Raw genomic sequence first — 23,558 nt, forward strand, 5'->3', positions numbered from 1 at the left:
AGCAGCCCGTGACAGCTGACTAACTCCCAGGTACCTGTTTACTGCTAGGTAACAGGGGCACTTAGGGTGAAAGAAACTTTGCCCATTTGTTTCTGCCTCGTGCGGGAATCGAACCCGCGCCACAGAATTACGAGTCCTGCGCGCTATCCACCAGGCTACGAGGCCCCCCTGTGTGTGTGTGTGTGTGTGTGTGTGTGTGTGTGTGTGTGTGTGTGTGTGTGTGTGTGTGTGTGTGTATGTGAGGTTCCTATAGACCAGAGGCCAGATTCACGAAGCAGTTACGCAAGCACTTACGAACGTGTACATCTTTCCTCAATCTTTGACGCCTTTGATTACATTTATTAAACACTTTACAAGCATGAAAACATCCCAATCAACTGTTGTCACTGCTATAAACAGCCTCCTGGTGCTTCGCCGCTCGTTAACTGTTTAATAATTGTAAACAAAGTCACCAAAGATTGAGGAAAGATGTATAGTTTCGTAAGTGCTTGCGTAACTGCTTCGTGAATCAGACTCCAGACGTCCACCTCCCGCCACTCCCAAATCTTCTCCCACACTCCCCACTATCTACAACCACCCCCACATAACCTCCCCCTCTACACAAGCGCCTAGACACAGCCCCACTCAGCCCTCTCCCCCCCACCCCCTACAACCCCCCCCCCAACAACCCCGCCCCACAAAAACGGCAACAAAACCCTGAGTGGCAACCGAGCCAAAGCAATAATAATCAAGAAAAAAAAAACACGAAAAAATACAAAACACGAAAAACAACAACACAACAAAAACACAAAACCTATACCAGAAACAACACAAAAAAAACAAGCAGAAAACCTACACCAAACCAACAAAAAAAACACAACCATAAAAAAAAAACGAAAAACTGGAAAAAAAAACACAAAACACGAAGGAAAAAAATTACAGCAAAGGAGAAAATGTAATCCACCCCACGAGACAACATTTGATCAGGATACCTGATCAACCAGGCTGTGACTCGTACGTCAGGCTGCGAGCAGCCGCGTCCAACAGCCTGGTTGATCAGTCCGGCAACCAGGAGGCCTGGTCGACGACCGGGCCGCGGGGACGCTAAGCCCCGGAAGCACCTCAAGATAACCTCAAGGTAAGGAGACTCTTGACGACAGCGGCCAGTGTGTGGGTGTCAATAGACCTGGGTAAATACTGGTTCGGTAACAGGGTTGTTGATTTGTGGAACCAATTACCGCGTAACGTGGTGGAGGTGGGGGTCCCTTGATTGTTTCAAGCGCGGGTTGAACATGTATATGAGTGGGATTGGGTGATTATAGATAGGAGCTGCCTCGTATGGGTCAATAGGCCTTCTGCAGTTACCTTTGTTCTTATATTCTTAATACTAGTTATCACAATGAAGAGAAAGGGACGGGGGGGGGGGGCTGCTATGGAAGTAGCCCCCGTCTACCTCTTCCTCAGGTTTTCCCCAACGTCAAGAAAGTGTGGTACTATAGTGTGCCTTTAGCCTCAACCTACCCCGAGGGGCCCCAGAATAGAAAACGGGACAGTATGTCAGTCAGTACGACTGATTTTTGGCTTTAGAGGGGGGGGGGGGAACTATACGTCAAAATGCGACGTTCTATTAGGAGGACGGGTTGGTGGGGGGGGGGGGGAAATGGAGATGGTGGGGTCATGTCGAAGGGGTGAAGAAGCATTTTATTACCTCCCCCCCCCCCTCCCCCTTTGTAGGAGGGAAGAAGATTGAGAGGTACAAGTGAAGGGAAAAACTCCCGAAACGGGGAAATACAGAACAAGATGTCTGTCAATCTTCCATCAACTGCGGTACAGAAACCTCAGATTTTGGGGCCCAATCGTATCTACATTTGATGCTGTGTATGGGGGCTATATCCACCTCTTCATAGGGCATTCCATTTATCCACTATTTTGACACTACATAAAAAACTTTCGAATGTTTTTGTGGTTAATTTGGGGACTTCGTTGTCACGTGTGTGTTTCCCTTTGTCCGTGTTCCAGCCATTTTAAATAGCCTGTAATAGTGTGTCCTGATTTCGGACTATTTTGTATGTGGTAATCATTTCTCCTATGGCTATTCTTTTCCAGTGATATGAGGGTTATTGCCTTTGCCTGTCTCTCAGAGCTATGACAGAATGATAGAGAGAGAGAGAGAGAGAGAGAGAGAGAGAGAGAGAGAGAGAGAGAGAGAGAGAGAGAGAGAGAGAGAGAGAGAGAGAGAGAGAGAGAGAGAGAGAGAAAGAGAAAGAAAAAGAGAGAGAGAGAGAGAGAGAGAGAGAGACAGAGAGAAAGAGAAAGAAAGAAAAAGAGAGAGAGAGAGAGAGAGAGAGACAGAGAGAGAGAGAATCACATTATATTTACGGCATAATCTGGCTATTTGGAATAGCCATAATCATGGTTTAAGTTTGAGGAAAATGCAACACTGTTTGACTAAAGAATACGCTATTTGTCAAATATACATACTGCTCTTAGAAGATTCCTCCCTTTTAAGACCCACAAGACAGCATAAGCTTAATGGTTGGTAAGTGTTAATCTTCTTGTTTGAGAAGCTGTTCACTTGAGACAGTTTAAGCAAGTCCCAGCTGTGTCTGGGTCTACAAGTGACAGGAAGAACAACCAAGCGGGTTTTCTGCCTATTGGGGAGTGTTGTACATGCTGCTGTGGCGGCGTGTCCACTCACAGGACGAGAGACGCTGCCCCCAATGAACGCGCCCTTTAGGGGGAACTAAAACAAAATACAATAGAGTACTGGTTGCGTAAATGATGACTCTTGGCTCTGGCGTCAAGGGGCAATATCTGGCCGTGGCGTCACTGGTCTGAAATCTCAACGATGCAGAGTGAAGCGTGTTCTAGGGGGGAGAGGCTTTTTGTGCGTGTGGGACTCACTAATTACGTGGAGTCTGCCAGTGCGGACTGCCTATCACATGCGCAACCCGTTCTCGCACTTGCTTAAAGTCAATATTGGCTTATTTAATAAGTGCATATGTGACATACTAATTGATTGTGAATATTTTAGTTTACCTTGAAAAGCTTCATAGAAAACACCGACCTCACCTAACCTTCTTAGTATATTAAGATACGCATCTTATTGCTTCTTAATTACAATTATTACTTAACCTATACCGTTGATAGGTTAAGTAATAATTGTAAATATGAAGCAATAAGATGCTTATATTAACATACTAAGAAGGTTAGGTGAGGTCGGTGTTTTCTATGAAGCTTTTCAAGGTAAACTAAAATATTTACAATCAATTAGTATGTCACATATTCACTTATTAAATAAGCCAATATTAACTTTAAGCAAGTGCGAGAACGGGTTGCAAATGCCTCTGTATGACTAACCATCCTGTGTGATGGGGATTTTTTAGCATCACGTAGTTAGCTTTTTTGACCCACTGTACTCCACTTCATATAGTCTAGGGCAGCTGCACAAATGCAGATGTACCTCATGTATTAATAATAATAATAAAAAAACTAATTACGTCCCAGTGCACGTCCCATCCCAGTTATCCCAGTGAATGTACCGGGGCGTTCTGCCCCCACCGAACACATCCCCCCCCCCCCGTAGCCATTATAACCAAGCAAATATAGAATTTATTTACATTAAAACATTTAATATTAATTAAATATCTTGAATGAAAATCAAACAACACAGCGCAAGACTTACAAATATACAGCACGGATACACAACTCAAAAGAACCTTTTGGAAGGGGGGAAGGGGAGAGAGGAGGAATAAAGACACTATGATAATGAACAAGTTCACAAGGGCCGTGACGAGGGTTCGAACCTGCGTCCGAGAGCATCCCAGACGCTGCCTTAATCGACTGAGCTACGACATGGTATGATGTGACACTATGATAACTTTGATATCCTCCGGCCCCTCAACATCACAACACGAACACATAACACAGGTGGAAGCTGAGTACCCACATGAGCCACAGAGACATTAGAAAGAACTTTTTCAGTGTCAGAGTAGTTAGTAAATGGAATGCATTAGGAAGTGATGTGGTGGAGGCTGACTCCATACACAGTTTCAAGTGTAGATATCATAGAGCCCAATAGGCTCAGCAATCTGTACACCTGTTGATTGACGGTTGAGAGGCGGGACCAAAGAGCCAGAGCTCAACCCCCGCAAGCACAACTAGGCGAGTACAACAAGGATTAAACTCTCCCCGCTCCATCTTTTTTCTGGAAGCAGTTCGGAGCGCCTTCCCCCCCCCCCCCCTTCCAAGAGGCGCGCCCATACGTCTTGTGGTGCGGTAACAACCCATTAGACCCTCAACCACAAGGTTGTTAGGTTGGGTCGCCGAGGGAGGGGGAGGGGAGGGATCAGGTGTAGGAAAACACTAACAAGCCCACATTTTTGGAGTTAATTACTCACTATCCTTCATCATTCGAGTCAGATGCACTTGGAGGGGGGGGGGGAGGAGAGGGCATTTTCATATTTTCATACACTTGTTTGCTGTACATTGCTAAGAGCCACTGGCGGGGGGGGGGGAGGGGGGAAGGAGGCTTGGACACCACCTGTCATCGCCTTACTCCCACCACACTCTCATTACAGCCGCCCCAGCTTGGCGCCATCCACTCATTAAGGTACACCTTGCGTACAGGTGCACGGCCTTGACCACCCTCGTCTTGATGGGGGGGTGGGGGGGAGGGGGGGACCGGCTTATCTCGGTCAGGTCACCCCCCAACCATGCCAACCACTTCATTCCTCATGGGTGTTGAAGTGAGGTCACGACCTCTCTCTCCCTCCCTCTCTCTCTCTCTCTCTCCTTCCCCCCTACGACCAATCTCTCTCACCCTCCTTATACAAGAACATAACCCTAAACAAACTGTACAGTCTGTATACTTAAGGAGAGTCCGGATTACTTATAATATTAATATCATTATTCTTTATTCTGGTGCTCGACCAATCTCTTCTACACACACAGAAACCCAAACTCGAAAAACAGAGAAGACACAAGACGGGGAGGAAGAATGTATTATGGAGTCAAGGCGTTTAAAACACGGCAAAGTACCAATAAGACTCGAGACAGACCACAACACACTTTCAGATCTACTCCAGCATCCCAAGAGATGATCCAGCATCCCAAGAGGTGCTCCAGCATCCCAAGAGGTGCTCCAGCATCCCAAGAGGTGCTCCAGCATCCCAAGAGATGCTCCAGCATCCCAAGAGATGCTCCAGCATCCCAAGAGGTGCTCCAGCATCCCAAGAGGTGCTCCAGCATCCCAAGAGGTGCTCCAGCATCCCAAGAGATGCTCCAGCATCCCAAGAGGTGCTCCAGCATCCCAAGAGATGCTCCAGCATCCCAAGAGATGCTCCAGCATCCCAAGAGGTGCTCCAGCATCCCAAGAGGTGCTCCAGCATCCCAAGAGATGTTCCAGCATCCCAAGAGATGCTCCAGCATCCCAAGAGGTGCTCCAGCATCCCAAGAGATGCTCCAGCATCCCAAGAGGTGCGCCAGCATCCCAAGAGGTGCTCCAGCATCCCAAGAGATGCTCCAGCATCCCAAGAGATGCTCCAGCATCCCAAGAGGTGCTCCAGCATCCCAAGAGATGCTCCAGCATCCCAAGAGGTGCTCCAGCATCCCAAGAGGTGCTCCAGCATCCTAAGAGGCCGTTATAACGTCCAAAGTTAACTCGTCTGTCGCAATCATTTAGCGTGATCGTAGAAAGCCATAACCCTATTGACAGCCGGTATGACTCTGGTGAGAGCCGTAATGACTCTCATGAGAGCCGTAATGACTCTCGTGAGAGCCGCTATGACTCCTGACAGCCACTGTGTTATGTGTTAACGAATGTGTTAAGGAATGACACATGACACGTGTACTAATCAAACCTAACCCAGGCGCCAGTCAGCAAGGCTGACACATAACCACCCACCACGCCAGCTGAAGGGTCAGTAACCTACCCCAAATGAGCTGGGAAGGACTGCCAAGCTCCTGCAGTGGCTCCAGGGTTTAACGCCCAAGCCCCGTATCGATTACATGACAACAATGTGAACGGTGCAATGGGATATAAGCAGTTGTGAGCCTTCATGCCCTCAGCATCTGCTAGAACGTGGTGGCATGCCAGAGATAGGGAGGATCAGTCTGCAATCCTCTGCTCGTTAAGTAATGCAAGCTCCCCTAAATTGGCAGTTTTCTGTTAGACTACAGACTGAATGGATATACACTTGCTTGTTGCGGTTTTAGAGAGAAATAATTGCTATTGACGTAGTTCGAAATTCCACCGTGGGCATGACAATGAGGCACTTGGCACCGTAGACGAGGGCGGCAGCTTAAGTATGGTGATCTGTCCAGTATAGTTGCCTATACTGGACAGATCACCATAGACACCTACATGCTCAGTAGCTGATTGTGTCACCATGTTCCACCTGGCTACGGCCGGAAGCTGCCCTTCCTTTCTTGAGGTTATCTTGAGATGATTTCGGGGCTTTTGGTGTCCCCGCGGCCCGGTCCTCGACCAGGCCTCCACCCCCAGGAAGCACCCCCTTCCACACAAGAATCAACATTCGGCAATACTTGTAGATCGTCGTAGACGATCGCACGCCACTCATAGGTGTAACAGGTACTCTGAGAGAGAGAGAGAGAGAGAACTCGATCAACATCAGAGGCCCGAGACTGTTCAACACGCTTCCACTATTCCACTACACATAAGGGGCATAACTGGCCTTTCCACAGCACCCTAACAATCCCCAGATATCCCTCCTCCCCTCCCCCCCTCTCTCTACTCCCCATACACGGCACCACACAACCCACCCGAGTCATTAATCTCTTCCTACATGAGACAAGGCCCTTCGTGGGGTCCGCCCCGCTGGCTCACTGCAGCAACACTGCACACGCCCACGGAACACTCTACACACAATAGGTAAGCCCCTGGGGCCAGATTCACGAAAGCACTTACGAACCTGTACATCTTTCCTCAATCTTTGGCGACTTTGTTGACAATTATTAAACAGTTAATGACCCCCGAAGCACCAGGAGGCTGTTTATAACAATAACAACGGTTAAATGGGACGTTTTCATGCTTGTAAACTGTTTAATAAATGTAACCAAAGCAGTCAAAGATTGAGGAAAGATGTACACGTTCGTAAGTGCTTGCGTAAGTCCTTTCGTGAATCTGGCCCTTGGTACACTTCCTCTACACCCCAGCATACAGTGCTTATTTTTATCAAATAAGAGGCCTGACAGCTGAGTGGATAACGCTTCGGATTCGTCGTCCTGAGGTTCCGGGTTCGATCCCCGGTGGAGGCAGAAACAAATAAGCAGAGTTTCTTTCACCCTGATGCCCTGTTCACCTAGCAGAACATAGGTACCTGGGGAGTTAGACAGCTGTTACGGGGGCTGCTTCCTGGGGATGTGTAACAAAAAAAGAGGCCGGGCCGCGGGGACGCTAAGCCCCGAAATCGTCTCAAGATAACCTCAAGATAGATCAATAAGAGCAAGAGAGGGCTGCTGGAGTTCAACCCTCTTCGTGTCAAGTGGCAACGCTGCCGTAAACAAAATAGAAGCGAAGGTAATTACGAAAAGAAAGTGATAAGCCGGTATGATTACAGCAATTGGAAGGGATATGAAGATAAGGATCTTTGATCCGAGAACAGAGTGACGAAATGATGCCCATCCACTTGGATCATAGGGGGATTGAACCACGACCTTGCAGTAAGCGTGGTCTCCCCTCCACCGAGCAGTCTTAAGAGGTCGCCACAGAAGATCCTCAACCATATACTTGTAGATAAAACTACTTAATATTTATTCTCCAATTTTCATATTTTCCCTCTTGTAATACTCTTCTTTCATCACCATTATTTTCATCTTCGTCATCACCTTCACCTCCTCCTCCCTCTGTAGCTCACCTCATCATCATCATCACCACCACTTGATGACAAAGCACAGAACTCTCCGCTAACAAGTTGCCCGCCGCCACTATGTAAGTGACCTACTTAAGACAACTGGCACCACTCTCAAGGTTAAGACGAGAACACCAGGGCGGCGGGTGGATGGTGAGGCAGGCGGGTGGATGAGTGGATGGGTGGTGAGGCAGTGTCATGGTGGGTGGTGGTGACGGATGGGGTGAGAATGGGGGCGGTAATGGTATAAATAGAGATAGTGATAACGGTTCCTTCTATTCTTTAGGATTATGAGATTTAGTTTCATTAGCCTATCCTCGTAGCCTATCACCTCTTAACTTTGGCAACAATCCTCTTGCGGACGTTTACACCTTTAGACATTTATGGTACTATATTCCTCACCAGTTTTTGCGTCATATACATTGTCGTGAACGAGCTCACTTCCTAAGGCAGGTCCTTCACATACATTAGGAACAGCAGTGGTCGCAGGACAGAGCCTTGATGGACCCAACTTGTTACATTCCTCCAGCTTGAAACCTAATCTCTGGCTGTGACTCTTTGTTTTCTGTCCTTCAGGTACTCTCTTACCCAGTCCCGTGTTTTCTCAGCTTCCCAGCCTGCCTCTCCATCTTGTACACCATTTAAATTTAAATTTAAATTTTAAATTTTGCCCCGAGAGGCGAGTTTATTGGGCAGCGCCACTCATCCTGTGAGTGGACACACCGCCATAGTAGCGTGTACAACACTCCCAAAAAGGAAGAAAACCCGCTGGGTTGTTCATCCTGTCACTTGTACTAGTCTCTCGTGAGGAACAGTGTCAAATATGTTCTTGATATTCCTAAAAACACAGTGTACCCAGCCTTCTTTTTTTCTTGTCTTATTAATTTACCCTGTAATACACTTTAATAAAGTTTGTCAGCCACGACTTTCCCGTTCTAAATCCAGGTCGACTTTTTTGTCACATGGTCTTCTCTAGAGGCTCCACCTTTCTTAATTTACGGGGAATTCTTGTCAATGAATTCTTGTTAATCCGTCTGTCATTTAGTGCCTCATTTCTATCCCCTTTATTAGATTATTGGGACTACGCTTCCGTTTTTTCCCCAGATATCTGGGAGATTTCCTGTCTCAAATGTTTTATTAACATTTTTAGATAATGGGTGATGAAGGTACTTCCGCAGCCTCCTTCAGCATCTATGGTGAGATTACGTCTGGTCCCAATGATTCTGTCACGTGTAAGTTCCTCCAGGTGTTTTGCTACCTCTTCTACAGCGACTACAACATCATCCATTGTTTCTTTCGGCGTTTCATCTCACACTTTACAATAGGTCACTAAACTGGTTCTATTGTAAAGACTTTGAAATATGAAATTAAAACAAGTTTATTGAGGAATAAGTACACACAAAGGGATGAGGCAGCTCAAGCTATTCTCACCCCGTTCAGTACAACCTGTTCATATAAATATATATATATTATATATATATAATATATATATATATATATATATATATATATATATATATATATATATATATATATATATATATATATATAAACACATCACAAACAATAAGCAAATTACCGACCATTCTGAGTGATAAACATATACATTTCTCTATATAAACATATCAAGTTTTCGATTGGGCTTGGGCAGCAGAAAATAACATGATGTTCAACAGTGATAAATTCCAGGTACTCAGGTACGGTAAAAATTAGAACCTTAAACATAATACAGAGTACAAAACACAATCATATCTGCCCATAGTAGGAAAACAGCATGTAAAGGATCTAGGAATAATGATGCTGACGACCTAACGTTTAGGGAGCATAACCTAGCAAATATTATGTAGGCCAATAATATGATAGGTTGGATAACGAAAACTTTCAAATCCAGGGATCCCATCACAATGGTTGTACTCTTCAAGTCACTTGTGTTGTCCCGTCTTGAGTACTACTCAGTACTCACTTCCCCCCTTCAGAACAGGCGAGATTGCTGAAATAGAGGGAATACAGAGAACATATACGGCACGCATAGAAGAGATAAAGCACCTAAATTATTGGGATGGTCTCAAATCTCTCCAAATGTACTCACTAGAAAGGAGACGAGAGAGATATCAAATAATATACACCTGGAAGATACTGGAGGGCCAAGTACCAAATCTACACAGCAAAATAACAAACGTACTGGAGTGAACAATATGGAAGAAAATGCAGAATAGAACCAGTGAAGAGCAGAGGTGCCATAGGCACAATCAGAGAACACTGTATAAACATCAGAGGTCCGCGGTTGTTCAACACCCTCCCAGCGAGTATAAGAAATATTGCCGGAATAACCGTGGACATCTTCAAGAGACAACTAGATTGTTTTCTTCAAGAGGTGCTGGACCAACCGGGCTGTTGATTGATATGTGGGCCTGCGGGCCGCTCCAAGCCACAGCCTGGTGGACCAAACTCTCACAAGTCAAGCCTGGCCTCGGGCCGGGCTTGGGGAGTAGAAGAACTCCCAGAACCCCATCAAGTGTAGGTGTGGGCGGTGGTGGCAAGCAGGGTACGCGTGAGCAGGGGGGAGGATGTGGGTGTAGTGTGGCATCCACAGTGAAGGCGGGGATGAACGGCATGCCATTCCTCTTGATAGCTTCCCCCTACCCTCTTGGGAACACCCACTTCCTCCTTGAACGCCAGACGGACGCCACCACTGACGATCTCACGGTCCGTACGCCAGACTTAGGGACGCCACCGCTGGCGTCCCTACGTCTCACTACCACCGCTTACAACCTTCCGTGTATGTGCGGAAAATTTAACCAATCAATCAATCTTGGTGAGACACCAATCTTAACCCCCTGACACCAATCTTAACCCTCCTGACGCCAATCTTAACCCCCTGACACCAATCTTAACCCCCTGACACCAATCTTAACCCCCTGACGCCAATCTTAACCCCCTGACACCAATCTTAACCCCCCTGACACCAATCTTAACCCCCCTGACGCCAATCTTAACCCCCTGACACCAATCTTAACCCCCCTGACACCAATCTTAACCCCCCTGACGCCAATCTTAACCCCCTGACACCAATCTTAACCCCCTGACACCAATCTTAACCCCCTGACACCAATCTTAACCCCCCTGACACCAATCTTAACCCCCCTGACACCAATCTTAACCCCCCTGACGCCAATCTTAACCCCCTGACACCAATCTTAACCCCCCTGACGCCAATCTTAACCCCCCTGACACCAATCTTAACCCCCCTGACACCAATCTTAACCCCCCTGACACCAATCTTAACCCCCCTGACGCCAATCTTAACCCCCTGACACCAATCTTAACCCCCCTGACACCAATCTTAACCCCCCTGACACCAATCTTAACCCCCCTGACGCCAATCTTAACCCCCTGACACCAATCTTAACCCCCCTGACGCCAATCTTAACCCCCCCGACACCAATCTTAACCCCAATTTAGTATTCCGTTATGTTCCCCTTTGGAGAGATGTGGAGCAATTCTGAACAAGTACTCCCTAAACACAACGAGGGAGAGCCTTCGTGACTAGGGCAACGGGAAGGGTGGCAGCAAATGCAGAGTGAGGGGGGAGAGTGAAGGTGAGGGGGGTAGAGTAAGGGTGAAGGGGGGAGAGTGAGGGTGAGGGGGGAAAGGGAGGGTGAGGGGGGTAGAGTAAGGGTGAAGGGGGGAGAGTCAGAGGGAGGAGGAACGCTTGAAGACAGGGATGTCAACAGTAGAGCACTTAAATAATTAAGCTACAGTGATGGTCTGTGTGTCGGCGTGACGCTGGTGTCGGCGCGACGCTGGTGTCGGCGTGACGCTGGTGTCGGCGTGACGCTGGTGTCGGCGCGACGCTGGTGTCGGCGTGACGCTGGTGTCGGCGTGACGCTGGTGTCGGCGCGATGCTGGAGTCGGCGTGACGCTGGTGTCGGCGTGACGGATATCGTCTCATAGTGTTTCATTGAAAATAATACTTCCTGGATGACACAGTACCTCCGCACCCTCTTTCAGCAGCCAAGGTGATATTAACACCTGTCATAATGACTTTTTGTCGTATCTTGTTCCACCAGATACGTATCTCATCTTGAAGGGGGTTATCTTGAGGTTATCTTGAGTCATGCACAGTGACTACTATGTAATCTTGCATTCCTCCTGCCCATCTTTCTTATCACAACCTTAGTCTTCGCACGGGTTTTATGGTAAAGACCTCTTGGAAGCGCTTGTCGAGTTCCTCACACACTTCCATGTCGTTTTCTGTGAAATGCCCCTTATATTTTCAACCGGATCGTAAGGTCTCTTGCAGCTGTTGACCTTCTTATATGGCTATAGAACAACTTTGGTTAGTGGTTAGTCTGATTTTGTGAATTTATTTTGAACCCTATGTTTATCCTGTGAGCTGTAGTGAACTCCATACTCATCCTGTGAGCTGTAGTGGACTCCATACTCATCCTGTGAGCTGTAGTGGACTCCATACTCATCCTGTGAGCTGTAGTGGACTCCATACTCATCCTGTGAGCTGTAGTGGACTCCATACTCATCCTGTGAGCTGTAGTGGACTCCATACTCATCCTGTGAGCTGTAGTGGACTCCATACTCATCCTGTGAGCTGTAGTGAACTCCATACTCATCCTGTGAGCTATAGTTGGACCCCATACTCATCCTGTGAGCTGTAGTGGACTCCATACTCATCCTGTGAGCTATAGTTGGACCCCATACTCATCCTGTGAGCTATAGTTGGACCCCATACTCATCCTGTGAGCTATAGTTGTACCCCATACTCATCCTGTGAGCTATAGTTGGACCCCATACTCATCCTGTGAGCTATAGTTGGACCCCATACTCATCCTGTGAGCTGTAGTGAACTCCATACTCATCCTGTGAGCTATAGTTGGACCCCATACTCATCCGGTGAGCTATAGTTGGACCCCATACTCATCCTGTGAGCTATAGTCGGACCCCATACTCATCCTGTGAGCTATAGTTGGACCCCATACTCATCCTGTGAGCTATAGTTGGACCCCATACCCATCCTGTGAGCGATAATTAGACTCCATACCCATCCTGTGAGTGACTTTAAAATGCTACCAAGGTACATAATGGACTCTGGAACTGAACCCAAAATATATACATATAATATATATATATATATATATATATATATCTCAGTAGTGCTTTATAGGTGTGGCTTGGGTGTTGTGGTACTGGTGTGGCGTGGGGGTCGAGCCTGGGTGTTGGGGAGAAGTGTGTTGAAGGCTCGAGTCTTGGCAGACTTGGTGCAGAGTGGTAGTCTGTTAAGTAGCGAGCTGGCATAAAAAGTGACACTGGAATAAGTCCTCTTTCTTTCTCTCCCTCCACCTCACCTCTCCCTACTAACCCCCCCCCCCCCACTCCCTCTCCCTCTCCCTCCCTCTCTCTCTCTCTCTCTCTCTCTCTCTCTCTCTCTCTCTCTCTCTCTACAGTCAGCGTGGCTGCAGTCCTGCACATTAAAAAAAAAAGAGCGACTAACATTGACATCATAAGTTTTAATTTCTTAGGTTGTCTAGGCGACCTCTGACCTCCGATGGCGGCTGTGGCGCAATGAACTCTAGTTACTGTGTTATTCTCTTTCGCCACAGAAGGCATTTACTCACAGTTACGTGTTAGTGTTACACACACACACACACACACACACACACACACACACACACACACAACTAGGTGAGTACTTGCACCTACAACAGAGAAATATGACAACATTAGAGATTTCCCGGAAAGAGTTAACGTGGAAAAACGAAGTGTTAGGAAAAACATCTGGAACAATAAGGAAATTTTAGGGACCAAGAAAAACTTGGAAAATTAGAATAGACAAACAGATTCTAAGTTAGAAAGGAACATCAAGATGGAGAGAAACAGTCATGGCAAAGAGCGCTAAGGAACTGCTTTGGCAAGAAACTGTTGTACTGAAATGCCCTTACCCTAACCTACCAGAGCACCCAAAACAGAAAACGGGAGAGTGTGTCGCTTTCGCTACCATTAGTTCTAGTACAACGATGGTTGCCCTTAAGATTGATTATAGGTCAAAATGCGACGCTCTATTAAGAGGACGGGTTGGTACACTAATAATGGGGGCGGCTTGTAGCAGCCTTATATTCCATTAGCTCCATTCGACACTTCCTGTCTCTCTTACTCCAGTATGTTGTATTTTGCAAGCTTGTAACTTGGTCTTCCAGGCTATTCACCTGGGCTCTAGCAGGCTCGAACTCTAGCCCCCTTGTGTGTAAGGCCGAAGTTGATTGTTCGGGTTCGCATCTTTCTGGCTAGCCAAAACAGTTGAATTTTTCAAGGATACACACACACAGTAAGAGGGCTCCTTAAGTAGCAATCCTTAAACAGTGTCACATAAGTAATGTTAAGTAACAGTTGAGAATCTTATGACATAAGTAGCACACGAGAACACTATCAAGTAGCACATAAGTCTGTTTGTCTGTTACTCACTCACTCACGCACTCACTCCACGGGTGCAGACGCAGGCAGGACACGCCCCCCCCCCCAGAGGGTTGAGTGTGAGGGGAGGGGGGGGGTTTGAGGGTGTGGGTTGCCTCCTGTGTAACTAGCAGTAAACAATAGTAAAGAGGCGTGACGGGCGAGGTGTTGGAACACACGCTGCCACCACCACTACCACCATCACCACACACAGCCACCACCACTAACTACCACAACCTCCCTCACACCCGAATTAGGCGGTTTTGAGAAATTCATTCATTATTCAGCCTATACTCGCCCCTGTGAGCGGCAGTGGAACAGTAATATGTTATAAGCAACAAAACTTAATATCCGTTTAGCTAGGCCGTTCACTCCACCGACGACCTCGTTACAGCGATGTGACACAATCTAGTCAAAGTTTGGGTTAATTTGGCTTAATTAACTAACATTTAGCGTAAAGTTACTTGACGTATGAATATTCAGATACAAACAGGAAGAGCAACAGACACACGCCAGGTCTACAACAGAAGAACAACAGACACACGACAAGTCTACAACAGAAGAACAACAGACACACGACAAGTCTACAACAGAAGAACAACAGACACACGACAAGTCTACAACAGAAGAGCAACAGACACACGACAGGTTTACAACAGAAGAGCAACAGACTCACACCACCTCCGTTGCTTCTCTCCTGGGCCAACTACCCACACTCACCAACTCAGTAGCAAAGTTCTTCACCAAACCCAAGAACGTAATGTAGCCACACGAAAGCCTCGAAGCTGCACGCGGGATTCGAACCCGGGGGATATTTCACCCGCAGCGCTACTAAGTCCCAAGCGTGAACCCAAGAAAGATGCTACAAGTCTTCCCTGCCAGTCTCGGATGAAAGTCAAGTTTTGACGCGCTTATCATGCCAATCAACAAGAGTCCAACAGCCAGCAGGAGGAATAGCAGCAGCAGCAGCAGCAGCAGCAGCAGCAGCAGCAGCAGCAGCAGCAGCAGCAGCAGTATCAGCAACAGCAGTAGCAGCAGCAGTAGCAGCAGCAGCAGCAGTAGCAGTAGCAGCAGCAGCAGCAGCAGCAGCTCCAGGAGGAGGAGGAGCAGGATAAACAGGAATTGATGGGTTGTCTGACCTTCCCACTCTTGGCACCGTCTTGGGGTCATCTGGCTAGTTAGTACTCGAGGGCTGTTAGAGTCACGTGGTTTAATTCCCTCTCAGGAGTTCCAAACGCGTTTGTTTACCCTTTTAAGTCGAATTCTTCCTCTCGGTTTATCCAGCTTGTGAAAAAAGAAAGAGAGAGAGAGAGAGAGAGAGAGAGAGAGAGAGAGAGAGAGAGAGAGAGAGAGAGAGAGAGAGAGAGAGAGAGAGGAGAGAGAGAGGAGAGAGAGAGGAGAGAGAGAGGAGAGAGAGACAGAGAGACAGAGAGACAGAGAGAGACAGAGAGAGACAGAGAGAGAGAGAGAGAGAGAGAGAGAGAGAGAGAGAGAGAGAGAGAGAGAGAGAGAGAGAGAGAGAGAGAGAGGAGGGAGAGAGAGAGAGAGAGAGAGAGAGAGAGAGAGAGAGAGAGAGAGAGAGAGAGAGAGAGAGAGAGAGAGAGAGAGAGAGAGAGAGAGAGAGAGAGAGAGAGGAGGGAGAGAGAGAGAGAGAGAGAGAGAGAGAGAGAGAGAGAGAGAGAGAGAGAGAGAGAGAGAGAGAGAGAGAGAGAGAGAGAGAGAGAGAGAGAGAGAGGAGAGAGAGAGGAGAGAGAGAGGAGAGAGAGAGGAGAGAGAGACAGAGAGACAGAGAGACAGAGAGACAGAGAGACAGAGAGAGAGAGAGAGAGAGAGGAGGGAGAGAGAGAGAGAGAGAGAGAGAGAGAGAGAGAGAGAGAGAGAGAGAGAGAGAGAGAGAGAGAGAGAGAGAGAGAGAGAGAGAGAGAGGAGAGAGAGAGGAGAGAGAGAGGAGAGAGAGACAGAGAGACAGAGAGACAGAGAGACAGAGAGACAGAGACAGAGAGAGAGAGAGAGAGAGAGAGAGAGAGAGAGAGAGAGAGAGAGAGAGAGAGAGCTAGCACGCTCACCGGACATTTAAAAAATAAAATAAAATAAAAAAAGTTCTCGTTACATCCCGCTTGTGCACACAGTCAAGCACAATACACAGTTACACACGCACGTGCACAACCCCCCCCCCTTCCACACACACATGTAAGTCAGGCTGTATTTAAGAAAAATACAAATGTTGAATATTAATCACAATTGATGACTTGTTGGGGGGGTCGAGCCCCCGCTGGACGAGCCCGGCCTGAGGACAGGTGAGGCAGGAAGCTTAATTATAACCTCTACACAACATTTCCACAACATTGACACGCAAATATATTTATATGTAATGTTTTGTGGGTGTCAAGGGGAAATATTCCGTATCACGCATGTTTGGTCTCTCTCTCTCTCTCTCTCTCTCTCTCTCTCTCTCTCTCTCTCTCTGACACACAGATAGCTGAGGGGCCTGATAGCTGAGTGGACAGCGCTCTGGACTCGTAATCCTCGGGTCCGGGTTCGATCCCCGGTGATGGCAGAAACCAAATGGGCAGAGTTTCTTTCACCCTAATGGCCCTGCTACCTAGTAGTAAATAGGTATCTGTGATTTATACAGCTGTTACGGGCTGCTTCATTGGGGGAAGGGAATGGGTGCGTGTGTGTGTAAAAAGAAAATAGTAGTTAGTTACAGTTGAGAGGCGCGCCGAAAGAGCAGAGCTCAACCCCCGCAAGCACAACTAGGTGAACACACACACACACACACACACACACACACACACACACACACACACACACACACACACACACACACACACACACACACAGTGATGTTTGTTGATGATGCAAAGATTATGAGGAAGATTAAGGGGGGGCGATAAACCTGACCACGTGAAAGGGATGAAAGAAGCTAGCGAAAGGGAGAGGAGGACGAGGCCTTCTCTAACTCTGGACCAGATCTGGGAAGGAAGAGGACGAGTCGGAGGGTGGACGGGAGGGTGGACAGGAGGACGGGAGGGGGAGGCCGTCCTGCCTCGGGCCCCAACATTCCGTCACACCCACCGTCACAACGGGACCCAAACCTGGCATCTCAGGTCACTGTGTTAGCGAGAACAAAAACAACAGATGTACTCACGACTCTTAGTGTAAAACTGCTCAACTGGCTTAGCTTACACACATAAGACCAAAGAGAGGCGTTGAGAGGCGGGACCAGAGTCAGAGCTCAACCACCCGCAAGCACAACTAGGTGATTACACATTGGGGCCTCGTGGCTGAGTGGACAGCGCTCTGGGGTTGTAGTCCTAACGGCCCCGAGTTCGATCCCTGCCAGAGGCATAAACAAATGGGGCAGAGTTTCTTTCACCCCTATTCCCCTAGGTGAATAGGGTGCCCCTATTCACCTAGTAGTAAATAGATACCTGTAAGTTAGACAGCTGCTTCGGGCTGCTTCCTGGGGATGTACTCACCTAGTTGTGCTTGCGGGGGGTTGAGCTTTGACTCTTTGGTCCCGCCTCTCAACTTTCAATCACACGTGTGTGTGCATGCTAGAGAGAAATATATGTAGTAGACAATAGAGGAAAAATAAATTGGTTAGAGAGGCGGGGTCCAAGAGCTAATAGCTCGATTCTGCAGACTGACTACATTTACTACAAATAGTAAATACAAATAGTAAATACACACACTAAAAAGCCTTTGATACAGTACCACATAGGAGACTGCTTTTTAAACTGGAGAGGCAGGCGGGAGTGAGCGGAAAGGCCCTAGCATGGCCCTAAGGAACTACCTAACAGGAAGGAGCCAGAGGGTAATGGTAAAGGGCGAGAAGTCGGACTGGCGAACAGTAACGAGTGGAGTACCTCAAGGGTCGGTGATGTGACCAATTCCATTTCTAATATACGCAAACACCATGTTTACAGGAGTCGAGTCCTACATGTCGCTGTTCGCGTATGACGCGAAATTAATGAGTCGAGTTGTGACAGATGAGAATTGTAAGATCCTCCAAGAGGACGTGAACAGGTTGCAGAGATGGTCAGAGAAATGGGTATTGGAGTTCAACACGAGCAAATGTAAAGTTATGGAAATGGGATCAGGTGATAGGCAACCAAAGGGACAGTACACAATGAAGGGGAACAGCCTACCTGTGACGACGCGAGAAAGAGACCTGGGCGTGGACGTAACACCTAATCTATCTCCTGAAGAACATATAAATAGGATAACGACAGCAGCGTATTCAACACTGGCAAAAGTTAGAACATCATTCAGAAACCTAAGTAAGGAGGCATTTAGGGCGCTTTACACTGCCTACGTGAGACCCGTCTTAGAGTATACCGCGCCATCATGGAGCCCTCACCTGAAGAAACACATAAGGAAACTGGAAAAGGTTCGGAGGTTTACGACGAGGCTTGTCCCAGAGTTACGAGGGATGGGGTATGAAGAGCGCCTGAAGGAACTGAACCTGACGACAGTAGACAAAAAAGTCGGGACACGCACATTACAATCACACATGGACATATATATACACACGTTACATTCATACACACTTGATCATACAAATACACAAACCTTAATTATACAAATACACAAACCTTAATCATACACAAATAGTCTTGTTCATAACGTTAATAAACATACTTCATGGCCAAATATACAAGCATAGATGACGATCATACATAACCTAAATATGTCAGAATTACACACACACACACACACACACACACACACACACACACACACACACACACACACACACACTTGTCAGAGTAGTTAATAAATGGAATGCACTAGGAAGTGATGTGGTGGAGGCTGACTCCATACACAGTTTCAAATGTAGATATGATAGAGCCCATCTGTACACCTGTTGATTGACAGTTGAGAGGCGCGACCAAAGAGCCAAAGCTCAACCTCCGCAAGCACAATTAGGTGAGTACAATTTGGTGAGTACACACACATATGCAATACATAAATATACATATACACGTAATGAATAGACCTGTAGAAGGAGGAGGAGGAGGAGGAAGAAGCGGAATAATTAGAGAGAAAATGGATGCCTATGATGACGGAATATATCCAAAGTAGAGATTAAACACCTGAGAACCTCCCCCTTCCCCACCCCACCCCACCCCCCACCTCAACACATGAGTAGCCCCACCACCCCCCACCCCTTAATACCCCCACATCATGACTCACTTGTAAACTGCACACACCTGTAAACTGCACACACACACACACACCTGTTATCAACAAATTCCTTCTCTACCACTGGTCTACTCTACTACTGGTCGAGGACCGGGCCGCGGGGACACTAAGCCCCGAAAACATCTCAAGATAACTTCAAGATACCCACTCTTGTCCTTATATCTCAAATCTTCTGTTTCTATTGTACATCTCTCTCTTCTCTCTATCTTTCTGTGTTTCTCTCTCTCTCTCTCTCTCTCTCTCTCTCTCTCTCTCTCTCTCTCTCTCTCTCTCTCTCTCTCTCTCTCTCTCTCTCACTTCCATCGCTAATGATCGGCCAGCCAAGTTACCAGCTGCTTCAATATTGGCTACGCCATACCTCACTAAGTCTTGTTTATTTCCTACATAACCCCGGCAACACCAGTCGGGGGCAGGTGGGGGGGAGGGGAGTATGTCAACAGAGAGAGAGAGAGAGAGAGAGAGAGAGAGAGAGAGAGAGAGAGAGAGAGAGAGAGAGAGAGAGAGAGAGAGAGAGAGAGAGAGAGAGAGTGCGTCTAACACCATCAATGGTGTGTCTAACACCATCAATCCTGCGTCTAACACCATCAATCCTGCGTCTAACACCATCAATGCTGAGATAGATTCCCGTTTTCTCCTCTTAGCTGGTGGACTCAACAATATATTTCAATCCTTCCACCAAGAGAAAGGTGTGTGTGTCCGGCCCCCAGACCTTACACATGTAGGGCAAACAGGTATATAGTCAGATGTGAATATCCGCAAGCTAAGATATATAGGAAACAATATGCATAAGCGAATATACAGAAAGAATGAAGAGGATATACACGAGCGAATATCCGTATACATGATACAAGGCGAATACACATAGCAACTATAGGAACATACAGGCGAATATACAGAATCGAATATATGGAAGCAAACAAAATTCAATATACAAAATCGAGTATTCAGAAACACAAATAATTTCAGCAACAAGGAGCAAGTAGCCTAAAGTGAATATATGTCCACAAATATACAGAACCGAACACAGAGCCCAGAGGGAAAACAAAAGACATAAGACATACACGTGAGACTGCAGGAATGAGTGGTTTAGCTCTTGGACCCCGCCTCCAAGCCGCTTCATGGTTGTCTAAATGCGATGACTCCTGCCTTATTCCTGTACCATATCTACTTTTGAAATTATGAATGGAGTTCGCTTCTATTTTCCCACGATAAAACTTTCTAATATGTCTCTGACTCGTCTGGTTCTCAAGCGTGATGGGGTTCTGGGAGATGGGCGGGTTCTCTTGGATCCCGCCTTTCTAGCCATCGGTTGTTTACAGCAATGACTCCTGTCACATTTTCCTATCATGTCTAGTTTTAAAATTATGAAGAGGATTTGCTTCTACAACCTCCCCAAGTGCATTCCATTTTTCCACTACTCTCACGCTAAAAGAAAACTTCCTAATATCTTTGTGACTCATCTGAGTTTCCAGCTTCCACCCATGTCCTCTCGTTCTGTTAATATTACGTGTGAACATTTCATCTATTTCCATTTTGTCAATTCCCCTGAGTATTTTATACGTTCCTATCATATCCCCCCTCTTCCCTCTTTTTTTTCTAGTGTCGTAAGGTTCAGTTCCTTCAGGCGCTCTTCATACCCCATCCCTCGTAACTCTGGGACAAGCCTCGTCGCAAACTTCTGAATCTTTTCCAGTTTCTTTATGTGTTTCTTCAGGTGGGGGGCTCCATGATGGGGCGGCATACTCTAAGACTGGCCTCACGTAGGCAGTGTAAAGCGCCCTATGTGTGTGTGTGTGTATACCCACCGATACTCACCTATTTGTGCTTGCAGGGGTTGAGCTTTGTCTCTTTGGTCCCGCCTCTCAACTGTAAATCAACTGGTGGCGTGCGTGCGTGCGTGCGTGTGTGTGTGTGTGTGTGTGTGTGTGTGTGTGTGTGTGTGTGTGTGTGTGTGTGTGTGAGTGTGTGTGTGTGTGTGTTTGTTTTGGAGAATTTACTACCGATTAAAACTGGCTTCAATGGGCCCAGCTCCTAATTCATTCTCATATCCCAGCTCCTAGTCTGAGCTCATAGCCTTTCAAAGTGCTATATAATCCTAGTTGCATAGCACTTTCTTCAAATAACTACCTCCCGAGAGCCTAAAAAGGCAACTCCTATTTATATCCGCCCAAACTCACGCATATATACATGTCTATCCTACGCTTGAAACACACACACACACTAATAACACCACCACCAACTTCCCTTTCCATATCGCCCTCCTCTAACCCTTTTCCTTTTTTTTCTCTGCCCCCGTTTCACTTTTTTCCTTTCTCACCTTTTCACCTTTCTTCCGTTAGCTCTGTCTTCCCCCAATTATCAACTCACGGGGTGAATGACCTCACCTTTTGACACTCTAGAAAGATTTCCCCATTTGATTCATCCCATTAAGACTATTAACCCGTTATGTGGATATATCAGATGATTGATTGATAAAGATTAAGATACCCAAGAGGCGGCACGGGCATGAATGCTCCGTAATGCATCAGATGGCAGGGAGTATACGTACCTGGGCATGGGAAGGGGGCGGGGGCGCAGATTCGTGCAGCTGGTGAACGTGGGAGAAGGACTGGCCGTACAGAGGCGTGGAGGTAGTGGGCGTTACTGTTACATGGGAGTGCCAGGTTGGCTCCGTGAGAGGGAGATAGCGGGGTGGATGCTGGAGCGTCGTGAGGGGGGTGTGGATGCTGGCGTCTTAAGGGGTGTGGATGCTGGCGTCTTGATGAGGTGGATGCTGGCGTCTTGATGAGGTGGATGCTGGCGTCTTGAGAGAGAGAGGGGGGTAAGGGATGCTGGTCTTCTGAGCTATGGCATTGAAAGAACGAGGTACCGGGTAGGATTTTAGCGTCTTGAAACGATATTGAACACAATACGATGCTTCAGGTAGGGGGTCGAAGTGTCCTACCACTTCAGGTAGGGGTGTGACAGCACCAGACTATATAGAGCCCACAGTCACACCTCACTTCCACAGTAAGCTCACTCATCCATCACTCACTGGACGGGTCCAGCTCACTAATTACTCTATCTACTCACACTGCCAATCTTCCTAGCCGCGAGATATCTTTGTACGAATCATTTCACTTTCTGATCACCTGATACAGGGCTCCACCAAACTGGCTTTTATTTACTTTCTGTAGCGTTGATTGATACACTTATCTTGGTACGATAACACCAGTTACACTACAAGATATCGTTGTTTCCTACACTAGCCCACACTTCCTGAATATGTCAGTCTTTTACACCAGCGACACTTTCAATAGCAGTAACTGATATTCTATCTGGTACTTAGAACAGGTTATTATACCGAATCAACACTACTTCTCCGGACCCCCAAAAAATTGTCACAGTTAATCACAGTTGGGTCACACACCACCACCGTGACCTTCCCGGCACGAGAGGAGACGTCTCCTGACCTCACTCAACAGAACGCAGTGAGGAAACCCACGCTGAGGTCAAAGGTCAAAGCTCTCTCTCTCTCTCTCTCTCCCTCTCTCTCTCTCTGCTCAGTTACCATATGCTCCCTGTTACTTTCCTTCTTGTACGTCACTACATAGTCGTAATAGCTTGACGCTTTCTTCTGATAGTGCCCTTTTCTGACAGTGCCCAATTTGAGTATAACAAATTAACTACTCATGCTGTGGCAGAACGGAAGGAAGAGACCAATTAGCATTGCACCCCCATCGCGGTTCCTCCCTCCCTTCAAACGACCCGTTGTACCGTTGTGTAAAGTGTGTGTGTGCTAATCTTAGGTCACCTGATGCGGCTATTAATACAATAGGGCGGTGGAGGAGCCGTTTGTGCCTCGCACTAGTCAGCCGGGTGCCACGCCACTTTGTGCCCTCTAGCGGTGGGTTATAGAGGTGGATCTTCCTCTTGTGTCCTGTAGAGGTTCCTCCCTCACACCTCCACCTGCAAGGGAGGAAAAAGTATGAGTCACAATACTTTAAGAGGGATGATTCGTGGAGGAGGGGGGGGGATGGATAGGAGCAGAGGATA

General features: G+C 47.2%; 1 protein-coding gene across 1 annotated transcript in view; it reads right to left on the reverse strand.

Moving 5' to 3' along the window:
• The window catches only part of LOC123764150 (big bang), a 549,999-nt gene that overhangs the window by 515,931 nt on the left and 10,510 nt on the right, over window positions 1-23,558 (reverse strand). The window contains 1 exon segment of the mRNA XM_069330032.1: window positions 22,072-23,471. The gene's annotated coding sequence lies outside the window, so the exon portion shown is untranslated.

The sequence above is a fragment of the Procambarus clarkii genome, chromosome 23 (assembly GCF_040958095.1).
Source record: "Procambarus clarkii isolate CNS0578487 chromosome 23, FALCON_Pclarkii_2.0, whole genome shotgun sequence".
Classification (NCBI taxonomy): Eukaryota; Metazoa; Arthropoda; class Malacostraca; order Decapoda; family Cambaridae; genus Procambarus; species Procambarus clarkii.